Genomic DNA, 12823 nt, shown 5'->3' with positions numbered 1-12823 from the left:
GTAGAAAAAGAATATTATGTTATGTACACCCCAACTGCCTTTCCTCCTTCACCCTTGGGTGGTAAAAATAAAATCAGCAAACATTCGTTTCCATTACTTGATTGCTATAAGTAGCTCTTTATCTTTAATGAGTGGTTAACCAGATATTGAAGTTGTAGGAATTCAGAATTCGGATGTCTGGATTAAGACAGCAGTAATTTATTTTTATTTATTTATTTTTTAAATTTTTATTTTTTCCAACGTTTATTTATTTTTGGGACAGAGAGAGACAGAGCATGAACGGGCGAGGGGCAGAGAGAGAGGGAGACACAGAATCGGAAACAGGCTCCAGGCTCTGAGCCATCAGCCCAGAGCCTGACGCGGGGCTCGAACTCACGGACCGCGAGATCGTGACCTGGCTGAAGTCGGACGCTTAACCGACTGCGCCACCCAGGCGCCCCAAGACAGCAGTAATTTAATAATTCGCCTATATTATGTTCCCAGTAAAGGCAACTGTCACGTGAGAAGGAAGTGTCTAATAGCATTTTTGAACTTCTGATTTATTAGGTACATTTTGTAATGCCTATCCTTCATTCAAAGTCATCTTATAGTTTTCAGGTTATTTTATGAAGCAGCATTCATACTAAAATCATTTCACTTATTTCTAAAAAGGACAGATTTCTATGTTCTGGAACATTATCTCTATCCTTTCTATGTACAAGCCTTTAGAAAACATTTATTTTCACATTTTGGCTGAAAATGACTTTAGAATAGATAGAGAGTTTATGATCCAAATATGTGCATTCTTTTTTATTTTATTTTTTTATTGGTAAGTTGTCTAAAATGATAGAACACTTGTTTAAAACCTATTTACTTAGCACAAGGTAATAGAGTTCATTCTCCCTGCCTTTCAGAAGACGTGTTCTTAGTGGGCAGGACAGAGAAATGCCTGGAGAGACCTCTGGGTCTAAAACATGGTTAACACTGCAGTGGCATCACTGTGTTAATGACCGGTGGTCTCAGCTCTCATTGACTCCAACATTTTCCTAAGTGGTAGGTAATTGGCATCATGTTTGATAGTCTGTCTGCTAGAGAACTATGGCTTTACTCAATGACCTACATACTCCCTAAGTTATAGGAGAGAGATGGGGTATTCTGGGCTAGGTCTTATTTCTGTGCCTTGAATGACTATGTCTGAACTGAACTCTCGGGCGCACTGACCTACCCCTGGGGTCAGAGGAGCAAATGAGTGAATATTTCTGGGCATGGTCTGCCCGGTGGTCATTTATTGGGTTCAGGGATGTGACTGGTAATGAACTGACCACCTAAGAGTATATGAAGATGAGTAAAAATAGTTCCGCTCTTAAGCAGTTGAAACTTACTTGGGGAGACCATGTTTATTTGTCCATTGATAGCTTAGGAGAAAATATGGTGTGAAGGCTATAAGCACAGGTCCAACAAAATGAGTTTGTATCCCACCAATGTGATTTATTAGCTGCGAAACTTCAAGCAGATTGCTTAACCTTGCTGTGCTTGCATTTCCTCCTGTGTAACTAGGTAAAATAATAGAATTTACTCCATAAAGTTGTTTGAAAATGAAGTTCCTGGTTCTGCTGGCAATAATCTCTGTAATGCTAAGTTATAAACATATACACTTAGATCTTGATTTGGAAAATGTAAATATGGCTTTTTGATCACTTAATACGAAAAATGAAGGACTATTTGATTTCCCCCAGCCTTTCTTCCCTTCACTTCACTAATGATTCTTTTATTATTACAATTTGTAATGTTATCAGTTTTAATAATCTATTTGAACCTCCTTGCTTGTCGCATTGACTTTAGGCAACATTTCACGATTCCTCACTACAAAAGCTGAGGGAAATAACATCATTACCTTTCTCCTCTTCCTCCAACTCCCACCTCTTCCTCTAACTCCCAAATTCCGTTAGCTCTACTATTATTTTCCTATCATCAGGGTTTATAAAATTTACCCCTTCTTCTGAAACCATAATTTAAATATTTTGTCTGTCAGTTAACTCTAAAACTATAAAAATGTTTTCAACATCTGTATTATTATGATTATGGAAGTGTGGCTTATTGAAGAGTCAAATGGTGATTGATCTTGAAGAAATATGGAAACTGATATCTCTAGTCTTGATAGATGATCTAGATAGATGATAGACTAGATCTCTAGTCTAGATAGATGATATCTTTATCATCTATCTATCTATCTATCATTTTTCATCTTTCTGAGTCTACTTTGTATATTCAGATATTCTCTTAAAGCCTGCACACTTCCTGCCCCAATGTGAATGAGAATCTTTCTAGGTCTGCAGTCCAGCATCAGGCAGAGAGCAACTTTTACTGGTATGGATTATGTCTTCTATTTCCAGGAATCCCTGTTCTTATTTTCCTTTGCAGTTTTTGTTTTTTTTACTGCGCTCTTATCTTTATTCAATAAGTACTTTTTGAGCACACGATGTGCCAGGCACTTTTGATGCAATTGTGTAGAAGAAAGACAAAATCCCTGTCTTGTGGAAGTGTCCCTGAAGCCAGGAAAACAGAAAATAAACAATAAAGAATAGGTAAATTATATTAACATGTTAGAAGGTGATGAGTGAGTGATATATGAAAAAATAGATGATGTAGATCAGGGTAAAGGAGACCAGCAGGGTTAGTGAGGTGTGGGTACAATGTATTTATTTTTAATTAATCAACTTTTTATTTGAGAGTAGTGTTAGGGTTACAGAAAAACTGAGCAGAAAGTACAGAGATCCCGTGTACTACCTCCCATGACAGTTTCCCTTACTGTTATGACCTTGCATTAGTGTGGTACATTTCTTACAATTGATGAAGGAATATTTATACATTATTATTAGCTAAAGTCCACAGTTTACATTAGAGGTCACTCTTCCTATCAAACATCCTGTGGATCTTGGCGAAAGTATAATGTCCCATATCCATCATTACAGTATCACGTAGAACAGTCCCCCAGTTCCACTGTGTTCCACTGTGCTCCACTGAATTATCCCTCCCTCCCTTGTCCCAAACCCTGGTGGCTACTGATCTTTTTACTGTCTCTACAGTTTTGCCTTATCCAGAATGCCATACAATTGGAATCATATTAGACTTGCTTCTTTCAGTGAGAAATATGCATTTTAAGTTTCTTCCATGTCTTTTTGTGGCTTGATAGCTCATTTCGTTTTATTGAATGTTACAATTTTTAATAAGCCAAGCAATGCAGGTTGCTTTGTTGGAGCACACACTCTCGTAACTTCTTATGAAAGGGTGCCTTTGAGGAAGATTTTCTGAGTCCTTGGATGCTTGAGCGTGTCAGTGTTTTATCCTCAAATAACTGAGAATTTGGGTTGCCAAAGCACTTTAGGATAATGGAATGTCCCTTCAGTATTTTGACTGCATCATTCCATTGCCTTTTAGAATCTAGTGTTGATAATGAAAAGTCTAACACTCATAACTTTGTAGATATTCTTCATGTTTTATTTTCCTCTGGACACTTAGGATTTTCTGCTAGTCTTGATTGTGCTGAAATTTCACAGGGATGTGCTGGGGTGCTGAATTTTTTATTTTCATTCTGGTCTTAAAATTTTTTCTTCTATTATTTATTTGGTTACATGTTTCCCTCCATTTTCTTTGTTCTCCCTTTTTGGATCTCCTATTGGTTCGATGTGGACTCTCCTAATCTTTTTCTCTCTTAAATTTTATTTCATGTCTTCTGTCTCCTGTTCTTCTGTTTCCATGCTATAAAATTTCCTAAAAATAATTTCTGCCTTTATTTGTATTTTTATTTTGCTAGGTCTATACTTATAATTATAACATATAATTATATTCTTTTTAGTTTCACATATGATTCTTTCTCATAGCATCCTATTTTTATTTTATGATGGCAATATCTTCAAATGCCTACAAGAATAAGAATTCATTTTATGAAAGTTGTCTTTTGTTCTCTGAATTATGTTTCTTCCGGCACCAATTAAATTTAGAGTGTTGGGGTGTGAAATAGGCCAGCAAGTTGACCTTCAGTCCCTCTATGTAACCACACTAGTTTGCCATAGGCAAATTATTTAATTTCTGTAAAAAAATAAAAAGAGAGAGAGAGAGTATTTAGTTTGTTTTGCCTTGAGGTAAATTTTGAGTTGCTCATTGTTAGCACATGCTAGGATAAAGATGGGAGATTGGGGACTGGTGTATTGCTTAATTACCCACCTCATTTTCTGTCTCATCCTCCACCCCTCCTGGTTATCAGTGGACTCTGAACTTTGTGGCCATTGTGAGACTTCATCAGGCAGACTGGCTCTTACCTCTTACAGCCAAGAGGGCACAGCAGCTACTGACGATATACTGACACAAAAGCCTTGAACATTTGCCTAATGTTTCCATATGAAACACAAACACATACACACACACACAAACATACACGCACACACACATCCCAAACTTAACTTGGGACGTTTTGCTCTCAGTTATTTGAGATATAAACAGATGTAACCTGTGACTTTGAATGAACTTCACCTGGAATTATTACGTGCCTACTTAGAGTGCTTTGGTTTTCATTATCTCTTGTAATGTACTTATTAGTTATAAGTGTGATGACAGCCAGTAAATGACAAGTCTAAGTTGTCCTACACCTATGTATTCTGCAAACCATGAAGCAGGCATTGTGTTATGCTCTGGTGACAGAGCAATGGAAGATCTCATTCCTGATCTGGAGGAATTTGCACTTCAGTCAAGACATACATGGAGAGGGGCACCTGGGTGGCTCATTCGGTTAAACATCCAACTCTTGATTTTGGCTCGGGTCATGATCTCACAGTTTGTGAGTTCGAGCCCTCCATTGGGCTCTCTACTGACAGCACAGAGCCTGCTTGGGATTCTGCCTCTGCCTCTCTCTCTGCCCCTCTCTTGTTCATGCTTTCCCTCTTTCCAAGTACATAAATAAAATTAAAAAAAGAGATACAAGTAGAGCTACAATGATAGAGCTGTGTATGCACTAATCTAGAGGTTTCCAGGACACAGGAATCCATCATTAGGTAAACCAGGGAGAGAGGAAAGGCCTTTACTTAGTTGCTGGGTTGAATTTAGAGGATTTTTGGAGTTAGCCTGGAAAGGGGAAGATAGAGTATATTCTGGGCAAATGGAGTGGCTCAGGGAAAGAACAGCGGTTCCTGATCTGGAGAACGCGTTTGGTGCGGTGAAAGGGAGGATAGAGCTGCTCACCCACAATGAGCTTGTGTGACGTGCTGATGAGCTCAGAATTTCTCCAGAGGATGAAGTTAGTGCACAAGTGAAGGATTTAAAATAGGTGAGTGTCATGATCAGAATTGCATTTAGAAAGGTCACTCCGGATGCTGTGTGGAGACTTAGAATTAATTAGTCCCTTGAATTTGTGTGGTGCGGTGGGGGGGCTTATTTTATTTTGGCAGAGACGGCAGTGATAGTTAAGGGCTGGGATGCCTGCTCACCCCCTCCTTCTAATCCTCGCCAAATTAAGAGGTATTAGTGAAAATTCTCAGCAAACTGGTAACTCACCTTCTTTTCATAGTACCGGTTCTAGGAGTAGAAGTGGGTTTGATTAGAAAGGGTGGGTTGGGGCACATTCGCTGCCTCATTCGTGGCCTCCATTTTTGTAAAATACATGGCATTAACTTGGGCTCTTCCTTTATTCGGTTGTGCTGGTAATTATTATTGTTCTTCTTTGCTACTGTTCATAATTTTTCTCTTCATTCCATTACATTTGAGAGAAAGCAAATACTGTTTGCTTTCTAGTTTCCTCTAATTTTTCCTTAGATTGTATTCTCTGATCAGAACGGACATGTTCTGTGAATGTAAAATACACACCAGACTTCAAAGGGTTATCAAGAAAAATAAGAAAGCGCAGCATATTAATAATTTTTATATTGATTACATGTTGAAATTATAATATTTTGAATATTTTGGGTTAAATAAAATACACCATTAAATTATTTTCAGCTGTTTCTTTTAGTTTTTTTTTTTTTTTAGGGTGGCTACTAGAAAATCTAAAATTACATCTGTAGCTCACCTTATATTTTTATTGGACAGCAGTGACTCAGAAGACTTTCTTTTATTTCTTTAAAATGTTAACAATGGTAGGGGTGCCTGGTTGGCTCAGTCGATTCAGTGTCCAACCTCAGCTCATCATGATCTTGCGGCCCATGAGTTCAAGCCCTACATCGGGTTCTGTGCTGACAGCTCAGAGCCTGGAGCCTGCTTCGGAATCTGCATCTTCCTCTCTGCCCCTTCACTGTTTGTGCCCTATCTCTCTCTCTTTCTCTCTCTCTAAAAAATAAATAAACATTAAATTTTTTTAAATGATAACAACAGTATTGAGGGATTTTTAAGTAAGTTAATTTATTCATGAAACAAATATTGATTATTCTATGTCAACACTTTTCTAGGCATCAGAGCTGTAGTGGTAAATGTGACAAAGCCCTAGATCTCATGCAGGATCTGTTTTGGTGGGGATGGCAGACAATCGGCAAGTAAACTAATAAGTGCATGGTGGAATTCTCGTTAATGATGAGGAACATGAAGAACTATGGCAGGATAAGGAGATAGAGAGTTTCCTGAGTCTCTGCTGGATAAGATGGAGCCTAATGTGGATAGGGCGGTTGGGGAAAGCATCTTCAAGGGGCTATCACTTCAACAGAAACCAGAAGTGATGAGGAGAGCCGGCTAGGTGAACCCCGCAGGTAGGAGCATCACATCACCAATGGAAGAAACTGCAACCACAGAGCTCGACTCCCCTGAGGCAGAAACAAGCTCAGTGTGTTCACGAAAGGTCAAGGAAGCCAATGTGGCTGGGGCAGAGTGAGGCAGGCAGTAGTAAGGGCTCCCTTGGAGAAGTAGGCAGGGTTGTTCTGTAAGTGTGCTGTGCAGACCCCTGGGGATCTCAAGACCTTTCAGGGGGCATCTGCAAGGTCAAAACTATTTTACTGTGTTAATATTTGCACTCCTGATGGAAAGGCAGCGGTGGAGTTCTAGGGCTTATCCAGGTGGGGCACCAAACTGTACGAGTCACTATAGTCTTCATTGCCATTCAGGACAAGTACACATAATGCCAGGTTCACATAAGAATGACCTTGCTAAAGGAGTGTAATTATTAATTGCATTAAATCTTGAGCTGTGAGTACACATCTTTTTAACATTCTTTCTAATGACTTGGGAAGTACATAGGAAGCAAATACCCAAATATGATGGTTGTGCCAAGGGAAAGCAATGGCACAATTGATTGTGAGCCCAACTGGTAGTGTTTTTGATGGAGCATCATTTTTTTTTTTTTAATTTGAAATAATGTCTTGCAAGTTACGGTTATTCAGACTCAGGTATTTGGCAGAAAGGTTCTCAAAAATGAACCTATCACTTCGAAAGCGAGTCTGTCACTTCAGGGGAAACAAATGGCAATATTTGTTGCTAATGATAAAATTTGAGCTCTCAAGAGAAAGTTCAAATTTTTGGAAGGCCTGTGTGAGGCTCCATGAGCGTCACTGTTGCCCAATACTGATGAGATTAGTGGTAATATTAACAAATGCAATTTTTAAATGTTAGGCAATGAAGTATGTTAACATTTGACAGTTCCACATAACCCATTGAACCGATGGTTTCTAATGACCAACACATAATGTCAGAAATCATGCCCGAATAAAGAATCATTCAAAGTGTGAGACACAGCAAGGTATCTTACCACAATACCTTACAAATGTTCATTGATAAAGCTTCAGATTCCACATTGTAACTAACCCTGAAGGCACTACCACTTGTCAAGTTGGCATGTAGTACCCAAGAAACATATTCAAATTATCTAAAAGTGACATTAGAATATTCCTGTCATTTCCAACTACATGTGTGACAAATTTTCTCATATCCTTCCACCAAAATAACACATCAAAGTGGATAACATGCAAAGGAGATTTTATAACCTGTCTTGTTGATAATTTGTTCCCATACTGCTGTTTGTCTCCCATGCTTCCCAGTCCTGCTGGAACCCTAGATCTCATACTATCACCGCGTTATTTATTTATTTGTTTGTTTGTTTGTTTATTTATTTATTTATTTTTAATGTTTTACTTTTTTTTGAGACAGAGACAGAGCGTGGACAGGGGAGGGGCAGAGAGAGAGCAAGACACGGAATCTGAAACAGGCTCCAGGCTCTGAGCTGTCAGCACAGAGCCTGACACGGGGCTTGAACTCATGAACTGGGAGATCATGACCTGAGCCGACATCGGATGTTTAACCGACTGAGCCACCCGGGTGCCCTTCATCCCCATTTTTTAGTGTTTACTCTTTTTTTTTAAGTTTATTTATTTATTTAGAGAGAGACTGCAAGTGGAAACAGAGAGAGAAAGAGGCGACAGAGAATCCCAAGTAGACTCCATGCTGTCAGCACAGAGTCTGATGCAGGGCTCAATCCCACAAGCCAGGAGATCATGACCTAAGCCGAAATCAAGAGTCAGACGCTTAAACAACTAAGCCACCCAGGCACCCCTCTCATCCCCATTTTTAAAGCCATAACCAGCGAGTGTTTCTCAAGTCTTAAGGTTCATTAGAACCCTAAGGTCTTGTTAAAATGCAAATTCTGATTTAGTAGATCTGATGAGTCTGTGTTCACGTGAATCCTGTGTGTGTGATCCATTGGCCACACTGAGTAGCAAGAGTTTAGAGCACTCCTCAGGGCTTACCAATGCCTCATCTTCAGAGCAACATTCAATGCTGATCAGAAAGTGTTGAGTCTATATTGCTAGCAATATCTCTTTCCGCTTTCTCTCTCCACTCATCCTCTTCTCTTCCCTCTTTATTGTTCTGGTCACGCTCCTAATAAACAATGAATTTATTTGGACAAAGTAAAAGTCTGCAAACCCTCTACCCCCACCTTGTCTGTACAACCAGGCTTTGAGAGATTCAAACTCTCTTGGCCTGGTGGTGTTGATATTTGAAAAAAAAGGGATTTGGGTTGGATTAAGTCATGTTTTACAGATATCCCTCCATTTCCTTTTAGACATACTGCAGAAGATTTGATTCTTTTCCAGTCACTGTAAGATCACTATAAGCTCAAATTTTAGAAGAGGAGTCTTCTGGGAACATCTCACTGTGGGCTGGGTGTTAGCTTAAATTTCAATTCATGATAATTATGTTAAGCCTTGAACTGTTTCTTATATTTACTGCTCTTTCAGTTCAGGTCAGCAGGGCAGAGGGTGGACTGTGATTCATTAGTTGCTATTGTAGCTAGGGCCATCCTCTGGCTGTGACAGGGTCATTGACCAATCCATGGTCATCTTTACAGTAAGCATTATGGAGATGCCAGCTTCCTTGAGGGTGTAAGTGTTTTGGCAACAAAATACTTTCGAGTAAGTTAAAATAGCACAGTGGCGGGGTCATGGAAGTTGAAAAGAAACCTTATACTGAGAAATCCAAGGGACTTTGAGAACTCGGGGGACTGTTTCAGAGATCTGTCCCCTCCTGGACACATGAAAGTAAGAAAGCAGAGTGTGGTTGTAGAAAGTGTACTTGAGTGGACATTATAAAGCTTGGTTCTTCTTGTCCTGTATCCTAGGTTTTGTGAACTTGAGCAAATCACCAAACATCTGTGAAACTCAGCTTCTTCCCGTGTGAAATGGAGGTTTTATTTGCCCTACTTGCTGACCTGGGGTGTTGTGAAGGCTTAATGAGACAAGAAACATCACTACCATTTTGTATCTCCTAGAGTCACTTATTTATTATTAAAGCTGCTAGAATGGAGTAGCTGGCATGTCCAGTCATCCGTGTTGGGGCAATGAGTGTAATAAATAATTCGTGTTGTGTCTCTCCCCAGTCCTTTCCCCTTTGAGAAATAAAGACAACTGTCACATATCAGTTTCATTACCCTTAAAGCTGGGGAGAAGAACACACCATGGACTGGAGGCCAATTTGTGATACCTTCTTTCTCTTCTGAATACAACATACCTACCTCCAAAAGCCAATGAGCTAGACAGGTAACTGCAGGCCATTCCAGAGATGGCAGCCCCACACTGTTCCAGCAGAGGTGGGACCTGCCTCAGCTGGATCCAAAGAGCAGCCAGACCTCATCACGCAGTCACCCCTTTTCTGTGGAAAGGCAAGAATGACTGTAAGAAGACTGACAGCTGGTCCCCAGTAATTTTGAGAGAGGGTAATTCCTATTTGAAGGGTCACAAAGGGTAACTGATTGAGGGGAAAAATGGTTTCTTCCACACATTATTCCATTTAACTCTTGCAACTGCACTTTGACTACATGGCATTCTTCCAGTGAGAAATATAAAGGTTAGAGAGCTTAAGAAATGTGCTCAAGGTCCTTCAGCCAGTGTGGATATGCAAGTACACTGCCTACTCTTGGCTCTTCAGTGATACGGAAGGTGTGAGGTCTGTGGGTTCCATTGGCAAATACATTTCAGGGCTATGCAGGTGGTTGACAAGACGTTGGCTCAAAAGGAGAGCGTTGATGGAGGCTCAGATGTTTTAAGAAAGGCTCAGGCAAGGTCAGAAAATACTTGGTGTGAATTTCCAGAAGTAAAAGAGTACAGAGAGAAGGAATGTCTGAGTTTGGGAGCTGGGCTTTCCTGATATTACATGGACCCCCACTGACTGGGGAAAAGAACAAGCATTAACATCACACTCTTGCCACTTTTGCTTGCCTCTGGAGACAACTCTCTTCTGCGTTCCCCCAAAGTGGGAGCCTTTTCCAGGAGGTGGTCTGCACGAAGCACTTCTAGGCAGGAGGTTAAAAGCTCTAATATAAGATGCATACTTAATGTGATTTTCTGCTTCATTCTCCTTTAAAGATAAACTGGGGAGCTAAAGTGTCAATGTTTGTAGCTTCATTCTCTGTTGTAATTGGATGCTGTTGTTTGCATTTGAAATGGGAGACAAGTGAAGTGAAACTAAAAACTTCTTAAATGGTGCTTTGATTCTTCAGGGGAGTGGGGAACATAGAGACGGATGAGTTATTTGGATCTTCCTAAGAAAATCCCCAGCCTTTGTCAAGGGCTTCACGTTTATTTACTTAAAAACAAGTTTCCCATTCCTCAAGAGTTTCAAAAATGATCCTGCATGTTATTGACAAATAATAATTTAATGGACAGCCTGATTAGATGGGCACAATGAATTAGCTAGCGGCCTGACAGCCATGTAAGCATTATGTTCTGTATCTGTTTACTCAGCACTAGGTGAAATGCAGAAGTCTATTGAAAATCAGATTTCCATGCTGCTTTGTCAAAGCAAATTTAATCACAGCCAGAACATGTGGCATCCATCATTTCCACTTCAGAAGACATCAACGGGGACGGATCAGCAACAAGGAGCCCAGCTGCCATGGCTGTCCTCCACTCACAGGAAAATTAAATTTAACTATAGATCCTTGATAAATGAGGCCGCCGAAGCCATCAAGCATGATGACGAAGTGCTCAGTATTAAAGTAATCCCCAGGGGCCCCCAAACTAGAAAGAAGCGCAGTCTCATTTGATCTGGCCTTGAGGTCTTTGCACACATTCACACCTCTGCTCTGGACAGATAAATATGGGCTTTAGTGCACTGCCCGGGGATTATTTTTCTAGAAACCTGTACACATGGCATGGTCTTTGCTTTTCCAGAGTTTTTGCTCTAGCTCTCCCAGTCACTTCACCAATCTATCCTTTCCTGATATACTTTTTCCTTTCTCATCATTCTTTATCCCACCAGGCACCGATCACCCAGGCCCCAAAATGACCATTGGATCTTGGTTGCTTTTCAAATGCTCCTTCTCCACCATCCCACACTATTGTCCACCAGGCTCCTCCAACTCATAGGAAATAAGGCCATAGATGTAATTTTGGGCAATGTCAAGACTGTGAGTTGTTTGAGGGCAGGGACCATATGTTATTGCTTTTCTCTATCCTTAGGATTTAGTAATTAGCATATGACACATAGAGGTGACTCAGTTAGTGTATGTTGAATGAATGAGTAAATGAGTAATCATGAAACTCAGCCAAATGTTCTGATCAGAGGATTAAGAGCCATATATTTCTGATTGTAAGCCAAATGTATACACTGACTCTATTAGTAAACATCTCTAGGGTAATAATATACCTACCTCTTTGAAATTCAGTTGTAACTCGCTGACTAGCTAATCAAACTGCCTTCATATGTCTCCGTTTTCTCATGTTTGAAATAGTGTATTTAACCATATCTTATCCCAATTGGTTGTTGAGAGATTTAAATTACATAATTGTTGACATTGGATGGCACCGGGCCTGCCACATAAGCAAATAACAACATAATTAATGACGCCACAGTCACAGTCATCGTCATCACGGTTATCATTGTTTACATGCTTTTAGCTCAGCACCAGTCTTGGCATTGTAGAGGAGGCAAGAGACATAAAATTTGTTCTTTTCCCAGGAGGAATTTCTAAGGGACTGGGAAGACAAGAAAAAAGACACAGGCAGGAACAATGTAGCAGTGAAATGCAGAACAAACCATAAATGCAGAAAGACCGCAAATGCAAAGTAGGGCCCGCTCAGGTATGTATGGAGGGATCCGATGTGGTGGGGAAGTAGGTAGCTCTTAGAAGGCAAGTCATTGTAGCAGAGAGTCCTGAATGAGATGGGGGACAGAGGTGTCCCTGGGAGTGGGCCCCAGGGACATTGAGGAGACTAGTCTAACTTGACTAGGAGGTTGGATTGGGGGTTAGTAGGAAATGAAATTCTGTAGGCATGGGTGGAGCTAAATTCTGGACAATCTGGAAGGGTAGGGTTGAAATGTGTGGCTTGCTACGTGTGCATAGAGATCCATTTTAGGTTCTTTCCCAGGAAGTCACAGG

The 12823-nt window shown here is 40.2% G+C and overlaps 1 protein-coding gene across 1 annotated transcript in view; it reads left to right on the top strand.

Annotated features, from left to right (window-relative positions):
- Positions 1-12823, top strand: part of HS6ST3 (heparan sulfate 6-O-sulfotransferase 3) — a 670224-nt gene that overhangs the window by 397543 nt on the left and 259858 nt on the right. The window lies entirely within an intron of this gene.

Source organism: Herpailurus yagouaroundi, unplaced genomic scaffold, assembly GCF_014898765.1.
Source record: "Herpailurus yagouaroundi ecotype Mexico unplaced genomic scaffold, PumYag 164, whole genome shotgun sequence".
Taxonomy (NCBI): Eukaryota; Metazoa; Chordata; class Mammalia; order Carnivora; family Felidae; genus Herpailurus; species Herpailurus yagouaroundi.
This window is presented reverse-complemented; position numbering and strand designations above follow the sequence as displayed.